Below are 12,111 nucleotides of genomic sequence, written 5' to 3' on the forward strand. Positions count from 1 at the left end.
GGGAGGGACCAAGGATAGAAAACGCTGGGGCCAGAGATGGGGGTGACAGTGGGATCTGGGGTGGGGGCTAGGGGTGCGGGTGCAGGTGCAGGTGCAGGTGCAGGGCAGCGGGGCGGGAGGGCGGAGGCTCGCTCGGCGGCGCAGACCGAGGCGTGCAGGCGCCGGGCTCGCTGGCTCGCTGGCTGGCTCGCATTGCGGCAGCGGCTGCAGGCGACCGGGCAGGTGGCGGGGCGCTGGCGGGGGTCGGGAAGAGGACAGACGCCCCTCTTCGGGGAAGGAGGTGGGTTTGGCGTCTGCCGACCCCCGCGCAATGCACCGGAGGGGTTCCCCGCGGACGCTGCCCGCAACCATGCGTCCAGGCCCAGAGGCAAAGGGCGGGGGACGGGGGTAAAAACGGACACCTGCTTCCTCTCGAAGGAGCGAACCTGGGCCATGGGGCGCCTCCTTCTCCTGGCTCATGTCCCCTGGCTACTCCCCTGGACACAGAAGGTTCTAGACCCGCTGCCCTTCACCGGCATGTGTTAGCCTCTTTAGGGCTCCGGGGTCTGGGCGATGGCAGCAAGGATTCCCCAACGCGAAGCCGATTTGGGGGATGGTGCAGGGGTGCCTCTCGCCCAGAGGCGGCGGTGAAGCCCGGCGCTGGACAGAGAAAGGATCAGGCGACACGCCCTGCCCAGCTTCCCCGCACCCCTCCCGAGAGCGCCGGCAGCGGTTCTTCCCACCCCCACCTCCTAGCTCACCGCCCTTCTTGGGGGAGGGGAGGTCACCGTGGCAGCCGGCCAGGGGCGGGGAGACGGGGAGAGACGCGGCTTCCCCGCTGCTAGCGGCCTCCCTTGGGAAAGCATCTTTGAAACGCAGGTGGGTCCCAAGGTGGGAAGATGGGATTGAAGAGCATGGGCCCGTGTGACACCTGTAGGAAGGAGTGGTTCTCAGAACATCCCTCCGGAGGCCTCTCACCCTGGAGCTGCAGGCCCTGCCCAGCTCTTCTCAGGGAGAAGGCGGCCCCTGGGGGCAGGACTCCCCGCTCTGGCTCTACGGACCAGACCAGTTCACCGGGTTTGTGTCTTTCTGTGCCAAAGGCCAAGATGCAGGCAACCTTGGGAGGACCTGGTGGGCTCAGGGAACACTGTTACTGTGGTGTGTGTACATGTGGGCTGTGGGGGTCACATGGCAGTCTCCTGTCTGCGGCCCCTTACCTGGGATGGATGGTAAGGGGGAAGGGTATCAGAAGGTGGTCAGGCCCTAGCGTGGGGTGGGCATTTCAGAACAAGGACAACTCAGCCAGCCAGCCCTGTGGCCTGGACTCTGAGTTTCTGATCTTAATAGATTCCGGTTTCAGAGCTCACTTTTCCCCAGGCCTGGAGGGATTTCAGGGAGAGAACTGCAGGGAATTCCGAGCTTCAGCTCCTAGAGCAGATTTTGAGGCGTCGCTGAGCCTCCGTTTCTCTTTCTGTGGAATGGTTACTCGAGGGCAAGCCTCTTACCCCTGAATGTTTCCCTAGTGCCCCTCAAAGGGCCAGGACCTCGGAGGGTCTCCATGAACATTTGTTTACTCCACGTCTGAGCATGTTTTAGTAAAAGGCCAGGGCTTTGCTGAGGAGAATGTCTCCGGTGAGTTTGAGTGGAAACTCAGGGCCCCCTCAGCATCCCTGATGGGCTGAGGCCCCTGCTGAGTCCTGCAGATCCCCTTTTGCTGCTGAAATCACAGAAATTAGAGCTCTGGCCTCTGAGATGGAGCCCCCACCTCCTGGAGTGTTAGGTGGGATGTCTGGACCCCAGGGATGGGGAGGGCTTACCCAGAATCCCACTGTGGGTCATTAACGCTTCTCCTGCTCTCAGTCACTCACATGTCCTTGGGGAAATGAGATGACCTTGAACTGAGGAAGCCCAGAACTGGGGAGTCTTCCTAAGAGTGGGTGAGGGTTGCCACTACCTGGTCAGGCTTGGGGCTGGGTTGGGCGGGAATACAGGGCTAGTTGACTGGGGGCAGGGTTTGTGGGTCCTTGGAACACGGTCATTATGGATGTTAGTCTCTGCTATCAGTGGGATTGGCTATTGGCCACTCTGGCCCCTCCCAGCAGGGAGTCCTAGGCTCTGAAAAGCTTCCTCCAACATGGGTGTGTCATCAGTGGGTTACCTTGGGTTTTACAGAGCTTTGGGGTCCCTGAGCTGGGCAGGGGAATGTGCATCTCTGAGTGTGGTGGGACTGGGGAGTTGCCCCTGCTGCCATCTCACCTGAACACAGTTTTGCCTGTGTTGGTCCTTTGTGCCAGCATCCTGTGCAGCCTCTGCAGTGGAGGGAGACCCTGAGCTCTGGCGCTCACTCCCCCCCCCCCCCCCACCATCCCCAGCTCTCCCTCCCTTCCTGTGTGACCTGGGAGGTTCCCTCACCTTCTCCACACCCGAGACTTCGAGACTTCCTGGCTGGGCTTCCCTGAATGAGCTGAGTCCCCTGAGAAGGGGCCAAGGGAGGGATCTGGAGAGATGTGGTCTTCTCTGATTTTCTGTGCCCGGCAAGTGTGTGAGGACAGCTGGATTCCAAAGAGGGGTGTCCAGCCTGGAGCCTGGTGACGAGGAGAAGCATCAGGCATCCAGAAATGCCAGGAACCTGGTTTGAGTGGGAAGCCCTTGAAGACCCACTCACGAGAGAACACCTCCAGCCGGTGAGAGAGCCCCTGCTCCTGGCAGCAGAATGACCTCTGTCCACTGGACCGTGGAATGCAGGCTGGCAGGGTCAGCCTGGCAGTGGGTAGCATTGTGGGGAGGGTGCTGTGGACCCAGGATAAGGGGCGTCCTTGCCCTGGGAAGGCTGTGCAATTCTGCTGGGACTTCGATGGCTCTCTGGGCTGCTGGCCATGCCCCTGCTGATGGTAGTGGTGGGGGACAGCCGGGAGACGCACACCAGTCCCGACGGGGGTGTGTGGTGGCAGCCGAGAAGACAGGCACGGGCAGGTGTCTCAGGAGGGAGAGTGGGTCTGGGGACACATCTCCCTCCTCAGTTCTGATGGCATTCTAAGGGGGCTGAGGTTCATTTCGGTGTGTGTAGTAGGAGGAGGGATGGGAATGTATCGGATGGGCTGTGGCCTCTTCCGAGCTTCCTTCCCTGAGACTCCTCCAGCAGCAGGAAGATTGATGGACACAACAAGTTCCAGCCACTTTCCCAGGCGGAGGCCGGCAGGCCAGCTCCTCCCTCTGACCAGCCGCCTCCCTGCCCTGCCCCTGCCAGTGGTGCTGCTACAGGTGCCATCCACGTTGAGCACAACCTGAGTGGTGTCCCTAGAGTTGTGCCGCCCTGTGACCCTGTGTGCAGCTGCCAGGTGGTCCTTACAGCACTTGTTCACTGCCCCCTCTCTCCCTTCCCTACCTCCCTCTCTCGCCCTCCCTCCTCCCATCATCCATTCATTTATTTAATCAGATCGTTGAGTGTCTCCCCGCCTCATGGACCTTATGGTCCACTGGGGAGTGCAGACAGTTGTGGGATAATTACCGTAAAGGCCTGTGAGAGCCACGACAGCTGCTCTGGAAGCACATAGAGGAGATGCTTCTACAGGCAGCCGGCTGGTGCTCCTTTAGGCCAAGTGCAGGGAGTAGGTCCTCTCCCGGGAGCCTTGTCTGTCCTTCTCCCTGCTGGGGAGAAAGTGTGTGGGGTGGGGGAGCAGGAGGACAAGGGCGACTCTCAGGTGTCTGGCTTGTTAGTACCGGAAGGGCCTTTTCCTCCACTTCGGTCCCAGTCCTCCAGGGTAAGAAGCCTTCATTGCCCCCTCTGCCCCCCCCCCCCCACCCCGCGACTGTCTGGAGTGCTCAACCTCCCCAGCTTAGCCTGAACCCTGCCCTCCTGCCACCCACACCACCCGCAACTACCCTTTGCTGGCCTGGTGGTTGTGCCTGAAATCCATACCAGAAGTTTTTTCTCTCCACTCACTCCCAGACTGGCTGGCTCCCCTGGGCACTCACCATGTTTGTTTTTTCCTGAGCAATTTAAAAAAAACAATCACATGCTGCTCTGTGACTTCTGTTATCTCAGTTACTCGGGATTTTAAAAAATGTTTCTTAGCTTTTCCCTAAGTACAAAAACCCTAACTGAATGTGAAGCCCCTTAAGGGCAAAGCTCAGAAGGTTAAGAGGACGAGGGTTTAGTTGTCAGTCCCTTCCCCATCTTCAGGAGGTTAATGATCTCAGTTTGGAGATGATGAGGTTATCCTGCTGTGTGAGATTTGCTGCTGGCCCATCAACGGATTAATAGTGAAGGGAGTCACCTGGCTGGTGTGGCAGAGTGGTTGGGCATGGACCCATGAACCAGGAGGTCATGATTCCAGGTCAGGGCACATGTCTGGTGTTTTGGACTCGATCCCCATTAGGGGGCGTGCTGGAGGCAGCCAGACAAATGATTGTCTCTCTTCACTGATGTTTCTCTCCCTTTCCCTTCCTCTCTTGGAAATCAATTAAAAAAAAACCCCACACAAAACATTTTTTTTTTTTTTAAAAGGGAAGGGAGTCAAGGCTGCTTTGAAACAGGCTTCTTCATCCTGACACAAGCCAGAAGACTTACCAGTGACGCTTAGAATCTTTCCCAGACAATTAGACCGTTTAGCCTTGGTCGTGCCCAACTCACATGGTTCATCTCATTCTCAGGACGCCCCCATCCCCACGACCATCTCTGAAGACCTATGAGGAGGCAGTAAGGCCACCAGAGGTGGGAAGGCAGGGATGCACCCAAGCCTGATGCCAGCAGAGCTCACTGAGGTCTGGGGTCGATCAGCAAACTGTCCTGCACCTTATGCTTCTCAGCCTTGCCTTCTCTCCTCCCAGCCTCTCTCTCGTCCTCCGTGTCTGGAGTGAGAGAGGGAAGCTTGGATGTTGAGTACAGACCCAGAACCTCTGCTTCCTTTGCTGAGAGAGGTGTGTGTGACGTGAGAGAGTCAGACACCAAGACGAGAATTCACCTGTACTTGGTGGAAGAGAAAAGTTGCGCCTCAGTGCTAATGAGAGACAACAGAACTCACCAGAAGAGAAATAGAAATGGGTAGAATATGTTCTGATTGTGCAGATGTAATAGTAATTACCATCTTTTGCATGAATCATTTGCAGCCCCCAAATTACAATGAATCCCATTAAAATATAACAAAATAACCTCATTGTCCTTTTGTGACTTAGTACATTCCTAAAATCAGCCCATGAACATTTATCCTTATAGGTGTCTCCCTGGCATTGCAAACTCACCTGGGGCAGGCCTTTGGAGGGCTATCACCTGTGTCCCGTCCCCACCCCATCTCTTCCACTGTTGCTGAATGAATGAACCATTGCATGTGCAGGACTGTTGGTCTTACTGTAAATAATGTAGAAAAATTGTTGGACAGAACCATTGAGGAAGATGAGAAGAGGTTCGGTAGAATAGAAAATCCATAAATCATCAGGGTGGACTACTGTCAAACTGCTGGGCATTTTCTCCACTGTCCTTCAGTCTGTCACCCTATTCTAATTCTCACCAGAGAAGAGAAGGTGGGAGAGGTTGCCGGGAGGAAGTACCGGCCATGCCCTGATATGGGCAGATTTGGTTAGAGCTAAAAGACAGGCTGCAGGAAAAAGGCGGGCCCTGGGCAGGGCTAGATTTATAACTCCTAAGAGAGGTTCTTTACTGTTTCTTGGGGCTTCAAATTTCCAATTTCCTTTATTATTTTTATAATTTTTCCCTTAAACTAAGTGAGATCTTTAAAAAAAATAGATGTTCAATGCTATGAATACTTTATCAATATAGTAAAATTATTTCTTTTTAGTAGAAAAGCATATTTATTCTGGTTTCTTGGTAACAAGACCAGTGGTGACTCAACCACGTGTTCTGGGACAGGTAACACCTGTTCCCAGGTGGTGACATACCCAAAGAAATGGCTGGGTCCAGGAGGAAGCAGATTATACCTCACCCATGAGTAGAAAAGCACCTTTAAGCAAAGGCTTCTTCCCGGAAATGCATTGAAAGACTGGCAGCCTGGACAGGTGCCTGGACAGAGGGTGGGGAACTGGGGGCAGTAGGGTCTGGGACAGGGAGGGAGAGGGAGACCTCAGCTGTGTGCCTTCTGTGCTGGAGAGGGAGACCTCAGCTGTGTGCCTTCTGTGCTGGAGACCACAGGTTTCTTCCAGCACTTGTGGATGATGGGCATGTTACTTAGTGGGGTTTCCCATGAGGACGGAGCTTCCAGTATTGAGGTAACCAGCTCACCCAGCTTCCCCTGTGGCTGGAGAAGAGGTGAGGGTGAGTCACAGAGGCTGGGTCGGCCATGAGCTGGCACTTTGTTCTGAAGGAAATGGGGAACTGGAGGATCCTCAGCTGGGGAGTGGCTCAGTCCCCTCTACGTGCGGGAAGGATGGTCATTTTAGGGCCTTGGAAGGAGGATGGATGGGAGGGGTTCTGAGTGAGTCTGTCTGTCCTTCCTGACAAAATGGAGCCGACCCTCCTGGGTTCCCGTATCCCTCCTCCCGTTAACCTCAGATGGCACTTAGGAACACTGCCCGCGGCCCTGCACGGGGCACCCTGCAATAGACGTGGATTCACCCATTTTGCAGGTCAGGGGGCGGAGGATCAGTGAGAGCTGGTCATGCCCAGGGACTCACTGCTAGCGTGGCAGGATTAGGATTCAAACCCAGTCGCTATGAGAAACACAGTGATCTATTGGGCCTGGTGCCTCTAAAGAAGGCCCAGGCCAGGGATGGGGAGGATGGGACAGAGGGCCACGGCAGCCTTATGGACTTGAGGTCACTTATAAATGCCTCTTAAGGAGTTCATCAAGCTCTTAGCCGAGGAGGAGCCAGCAGATCACAGCATGGGGGTGGGCGGGAAGTCCTTTGATTCCCCTAGGCTGGTGAGGGGCACTGGAGCCCAGAGCGGGGAGGAAATGGGGGGCTGGGGCGGATCTAGGAAGGAGGCTGAGTCTCCATGTAGAAGTCGGATGGAGCTGGAGTTGTAGATTGCATAGCAGGCACTCCATCCTTACACCGAATGAACTGCTTATCTGGAGGTAGCTAAACCCTCCCAAATCAGCCCTCGGCCCACTGCATAGAGGAAAGACACTACCCAGGTTTCAGCTGAGAACTAAGTACTAAAAAGGGAAGAACTAACCAAAGTAAGTGGCTGGCTTCATCCTCCCCCCAGGCCTGGAGCAGCCAGGGCCCTGGAGACCCTGATTCTGGCCCCGGTCAGCCGCCAGCCAGTTGTGTGGTTGGACAAGCCCTATCCCATCTCTGGCTTTCTTAGTGTGTCCCCAGAGGTTGCTGGACTGAGTGACCACTCCAGCCAATGGATCTCTAACTCTTGCTCATAGTTCAGTGCCATCTTAGAACATGATGCCAAGCCAGTAGCACTCCCACCGTGGAGAGATGGCACTGCTGGTCAGAGGGGTTAGAGGGGCTGCAGGGATGAGGGTGTGGGATCAGGGTGTCCGTCAGCTATTTTACCCCTGCATCTTCTGCCAGCAGGCCCTAGTGCAGGGTCCTTTCCAGCCTGCACCCTCTTCTCCTGGGAGGCAGTCTTGGCCCACCTCCCTGGGCCCAGCTCTCCCTCGTGTGCCCCCAGGGTACTCTGGCTCATCCATCTGAGGTTGTATTTGGTTCGGTTGCCAGGCAACGCGGATGGAGCTGTCCTGCCCTTCCTGCTGGCAGACATTTATTCTGTACAGAGGGGACCTCTGATGAGGACAGAGCATGTGACAGCTCCCAGGTACTTCATCTCTAGGACACTTCCTTCTGCAGCCAGGCAGCTGGGTGTAAGCAGGGAAGGCAGGGAAAGGGCCAGCACCTAGAGAGGTTTGCAGTGTGTCCACCAGATGAGCCAACTTACTGACCCCGCCCCAGCTCCTACTCCAATCCCATCTCTCACTCCATCCTCCTCAGGCCTGGCTTCCTCCATAGCCCCCCCGCCCCCCATGTCTGGATGGTGTTGAGATGGAACAGGACCACTCTGCTCATTTTCCTCACCAGACACTGGGGTGATTATTGCCTTGTTGGGGTTTCACGAAGACTAAATATTTCACTGCATGGCATGTGGTAAATGCTCAGGTGATAGGTAATTTTGTTAATGAAATAGTGACAGCAGCCCCCCTTTGTAGATGGATGAGGGGAAGAGAGGTAGGGCTGCGAGGTTTTGAGAATCATTGATCTGTCAGTTTTGTGTCGTGAGCTGCAAGGCGCACATCCGTGTGATCTGACAGGAAGAGCTGCATGTCCCCTTTTATAAATGAAGACCATGAGGCTCTGAGAGGTGAAGGCTTTCAGATGGCGTGCAGGACCCAGAGTGCTTACTGCTGAGCCAGGAAGGGCACCTGGGTCTCTGACTCCCTGGTGGGTGTTTTCCCTGCTGCCCATCCCAGCAGGAAGTGGGACAGACTCACCCTGCCCTGCTCGGTGGGACCCCCACAGCTGCTCACGGAAGAGCACCTCGTGTTCACAGCTCTGGTACTTCCCCGGGAGCACAGCCCAGGTGGACTGCAGGGGCGAAGGCTTTGAGGCATGTGATTAGAACAGCAGTTGGCGAGGTAAGCAGGTCATGAGTCCCAGCCAGACAATGTTCAGTACCCAGCAAGGCTGTGGGCGGGGTCTGCTGGGGCTGTCCGGGAAGGCTTCTTGGAGGAGGTTGTGCACAGTGAGCAGGACTTCTTGGGCAGACAAAGGTGGGCATGGTAAGTAGAGGGCCAGGCTGTGTCGAGGCCGAAGGTTGTGAAGGGCTTGGGGATTCTGGGGAATGGAGTGTGTGGTGCAAGGTGGCTGGGCTGTGGCCTAGGTGGGCATAGCATGGTGGGAGCAGGAGCTGTGAACTTGGACAGGTAGGCGAAGTCAGGCCCCAGAGAGCCTCGCTTCCACATGCAGGAGTCAGGGTCTTCCCTCCAGGCAGTGAGGAACCACTGGGATTTGGATTAAGGAGGGCATGATCGTAGATTAGAAGAAGAAGGTGGGGTGGGGTCCGATTGGGGACAGGAGATCCAGGCGGCCTGAACCAGACAAGGCTGGGACATTCTGAGGATAAAATGAGAGGAGGGCTCGTGAGAGGGTGAGCCAGGGTTTCTCCTCTGGCTTGAAGTTCAGCCCCACTGGGGATGTGTGTTTCCCTGATGCTTTTCTGGAGAGTGAGGACGCAGGAACAATGAAGGCTTGTTGAGGAGGAGCTTGGTTTTTCCCTGCAAGGTCACACCATCCTCAGATGTACCAAAACTGGCCACCTTGAGCTCCTCTGTCCTTCCTGCCTCCACACGCCCTGGGTTCCCTGACTGCTTCCGTCCTGCCAAGGGGGTGCTCCAGGATGCTGGCAGCTCTCCCAGACTCCCCGCTTCTGCCACCTGCCCAGGGCAGAATGGACTACCCTGTGAGGAGCTGGCTATTAGACATCTGTGCTCCCCACCCTCTGGTCATTGGGTCTGTGAGCTCCCTCTGCCCCATGGTCATTGGGTGCGGGAGCTTCCCCAGATCCCTCTGGTGACTGAGTGTGAGAACTCCCTCCACCCTCTTGCCATCCAGCAGGCGCAGGCAGGCGTGTGAGCTCCCCCTCCCTTGCTAGGTTCCTCTTTCAGGGTCACTTGACTCTCGCTTTCTTTGCTTTCTCCCAGGGGTTCCCTTGCTCTTCTCTACCAGCTTCCAGCTTCCCAGCAAGCTGAGGGGTCCCTCAGGACTCGAGGGAGGCAGTGATGTGTAGGGGAGAGCGCCCCTCTCTGCCTTGGAGACAGAAACCCAACCTTAAACTGGCTGCACAAAAAGCGAAAGGGCCAAGACCCATGGAGCCCGAGTGGGGCTGGGGCTGCCAGCCTGAACCCAGCCCTAGCCCAGAGCAGGCAGCCTGTTCAGGCCAGTGGGTGCAGTTCCCTGCCTGCAGGCCAGCTCATGGTCTGTTCTCGAGGCCTGAAACCCGAGCCTCCAAAGTCCTGGTGACCCCTGCTCCTTGCTCCTCCTGCCTTCTGTCCAGGCAGGGCCCGTGGAGGTTACTGAGCGCCACCTGCACTCCTTTGCCAGGGGGCCTGGTGGGTGGAGAATATCCTATTATGCATCATCAGTGACCACAGCACGTTTCCGTCACCACCCATGGCCCTTCGCGCAGTGCCAGCGTAATTGTCTCTGAGGTCAGGGCAGGTAAGGAGAGCTGTCGCCTCGGCTGGGTGCTCAGCAAGGGTGTCCCCCTGCCAGGATTGCTGGCCTGGAGAAGGGCTGGCCTGGAAGCTAGCCACAAGCAGCTCAGTTCAGCTTTGACCTGTGGGAAGACCCGCTGGTCCCCCATTGCTCCTACTCCTGAGGCAGAGGCAGAACCAAAACAAAAACAAAAACAAAACAAAAACCCAAAAAAACCCATTCCTGGTTCGGGACTGGAGAGTTGTGCCTGTGGCCCCTGCAGCAGAGACAGGTCTCTCTGGGGGTGGCTAATTCTGAGAAGGGCTGACCTGTTGCTGAGCGGGGAGTAAACGCTGCACAGACTGGGAGGGTAAAGGGAAGCATTTAGAGCAATTGTTTCTTGTTGATTTCCTCTCCCGATGAAGGGAGAGGGCTAGGAGAGAAAAATGGGTGTGGGGTGAAGGGAGCTGTGAAATCACGGAGATGGAGGAGGAAGGTGCTGCCACCAGACACAGACAGGCTTCGCCAGGAGCTACAGCCTGTCTGTGACCATGACCTGGGGCTTTGAGAAAGCCAGGGTGGTTTGCTGCTCTAGTGGCGCTGTCCATCCCTGGGTTCTGACCAAATGGAATAGAATGCGGACGTTTCCCACGGAGGCATTACTGCATATTGGACCAATTCTGTTTTGTGTGGAGGACGAGGTGAGCAGCGGGGCTGCTGCTATAATGATGGCAGATAACCTGCAGCCAGGCAGAGCAGGAGGAGTGGAGAGAAGAGTCCTCACCTTGCCCTGGGGATCAGGGAGGACCCCATCAGCTTCACTCCCCCAGTGCTGCCAACATGGGGCATCAGTGAGCAGACTGAGCTGTCTCCCTCCCCAGCAGTTCCCAGCTCCAGCAGTTCCCAGGCTGGGCTGCTGTGAGTAGGGTGTAGTGTTGGGGGCAGGAGATTTTTGTTTGGTTCTGCTCTCTGTGTGAGAACCTCTGGGAAGGATTTCTTTTCAGGGAGGGGGAAAAAAAAAAAAGACTGTTATCAAATTAGCCACTTATTTTTAGGATAATAACAGGTCCTACCTGTACCACCAAGATCCAGACATTCTCCCCTGATTCTAATTCATTAAGTCTCCCCCTCCATTCCTCCATATCCAGCCAAAACACTGCAGGCTTCTGTCCAGGCCAGAATATGAAATGCAGGCCTGAAAAGGTGCCCGGCCAGCCTATCCACCCTTCTCCTCCCCCACCTACATCAGAAGAGGGCAGAACCCCAGATGTTGGTCCAAAAGAACTTGGCTCCTCTCCTACCTCCACCATGCAGCAAAAGGGCCAAATAAGGCCAGGTTCTGGAGTGGACAGCAGTGTTGGCTCACCCGTCCACCTCCGCTTGGGGGAGGCCTGGGTGTGATGTGGGAGAACTGGCTGGGCAGTGTGCAGAAGTACTCAGTGAAGCAGGCACCACAGGGGTCAGCCCCTGCCCACCCACAGCCTCCATCCAGGCCAGCTGGTAGCTTCAGTCTTAAGACAGAGAGACCTGTGAGGTGATTAGCTTCTTCACCAATATAGGAAAGGGGGTGGTGGCTGAGTGAGGAGTAGAGGCAGCATCTCTTAGGAACCTGTGAATGTGTGATGGTGTGGTAGACATGACCTAAGGTGACCCCCAGTGACTCACATCCTTGCATGGTCCCCTCCCCTTGAATGCACATAGATCCTGAGACATGCTTTTAGCCAATATGGTATCGTAAAGGTGATGGGATGTACCTGCCAAGTGTGAGAGGGTCTGTGAGGGGGCCACGTGGCAAGGAACTGTGGATGGCCCCTACGAAAAAAGAACAGCCCCCGAGAAAATGGGGACCTCAGTCCTCCAGCCACAAGGAATTAAATTCTGTCAGCAACCTCAGGAGTTTGGAAGTGGATCCTGAGCTCCGGAAAGAAACATAGCCCAGCTGATACCATGATTGCACCCTTGTGAGACCCTGAGCAGAGGACCCAGATAAGCTGTGCCCATACTCCTGCCCCACAGAAACTGTGACATAGT

The 12,111-nt window shown here is 56.0% G+C and overlaps 2 protein-coding genes across 4 annotated transcripts in view; one reads left to right on the forward strand and one right to left on the reverse strand.

Moving 5' to 3' along the window:
• LOC132215545 (serotransferrin-like) overlaps positions 1–12,111 on the reverse strand; it is a 114,239-nt gene that overhangs the window by 20,441 nt on the left and 81,687 nt on the right. The window lies entirely within an intron of this gene.
• The window catches only part of RAB6B (RAB6B, member RAS oncogene family), a 68,653-nt gene that overhangs the window by 575 nt on the left and 55,967 nt on the right, over positions 1–12,111 (forward strand). The window lies entirely within an intron of this gene.

Source organism: Myotis daubentonii, chromosome 14, assembly GCF_963259705.1.
Source record: "Myotis daubentonii chromosome 14, mMyoDau2.1, whole genome shotgun sequence".
In the NCBI taxonomy this organism is placed as follows: Eukaryota; Metazoa; Chordata; class Mammalia; order Chiroptera; family Vespertilionidae; genus Myotis; species Myotis daubentonii.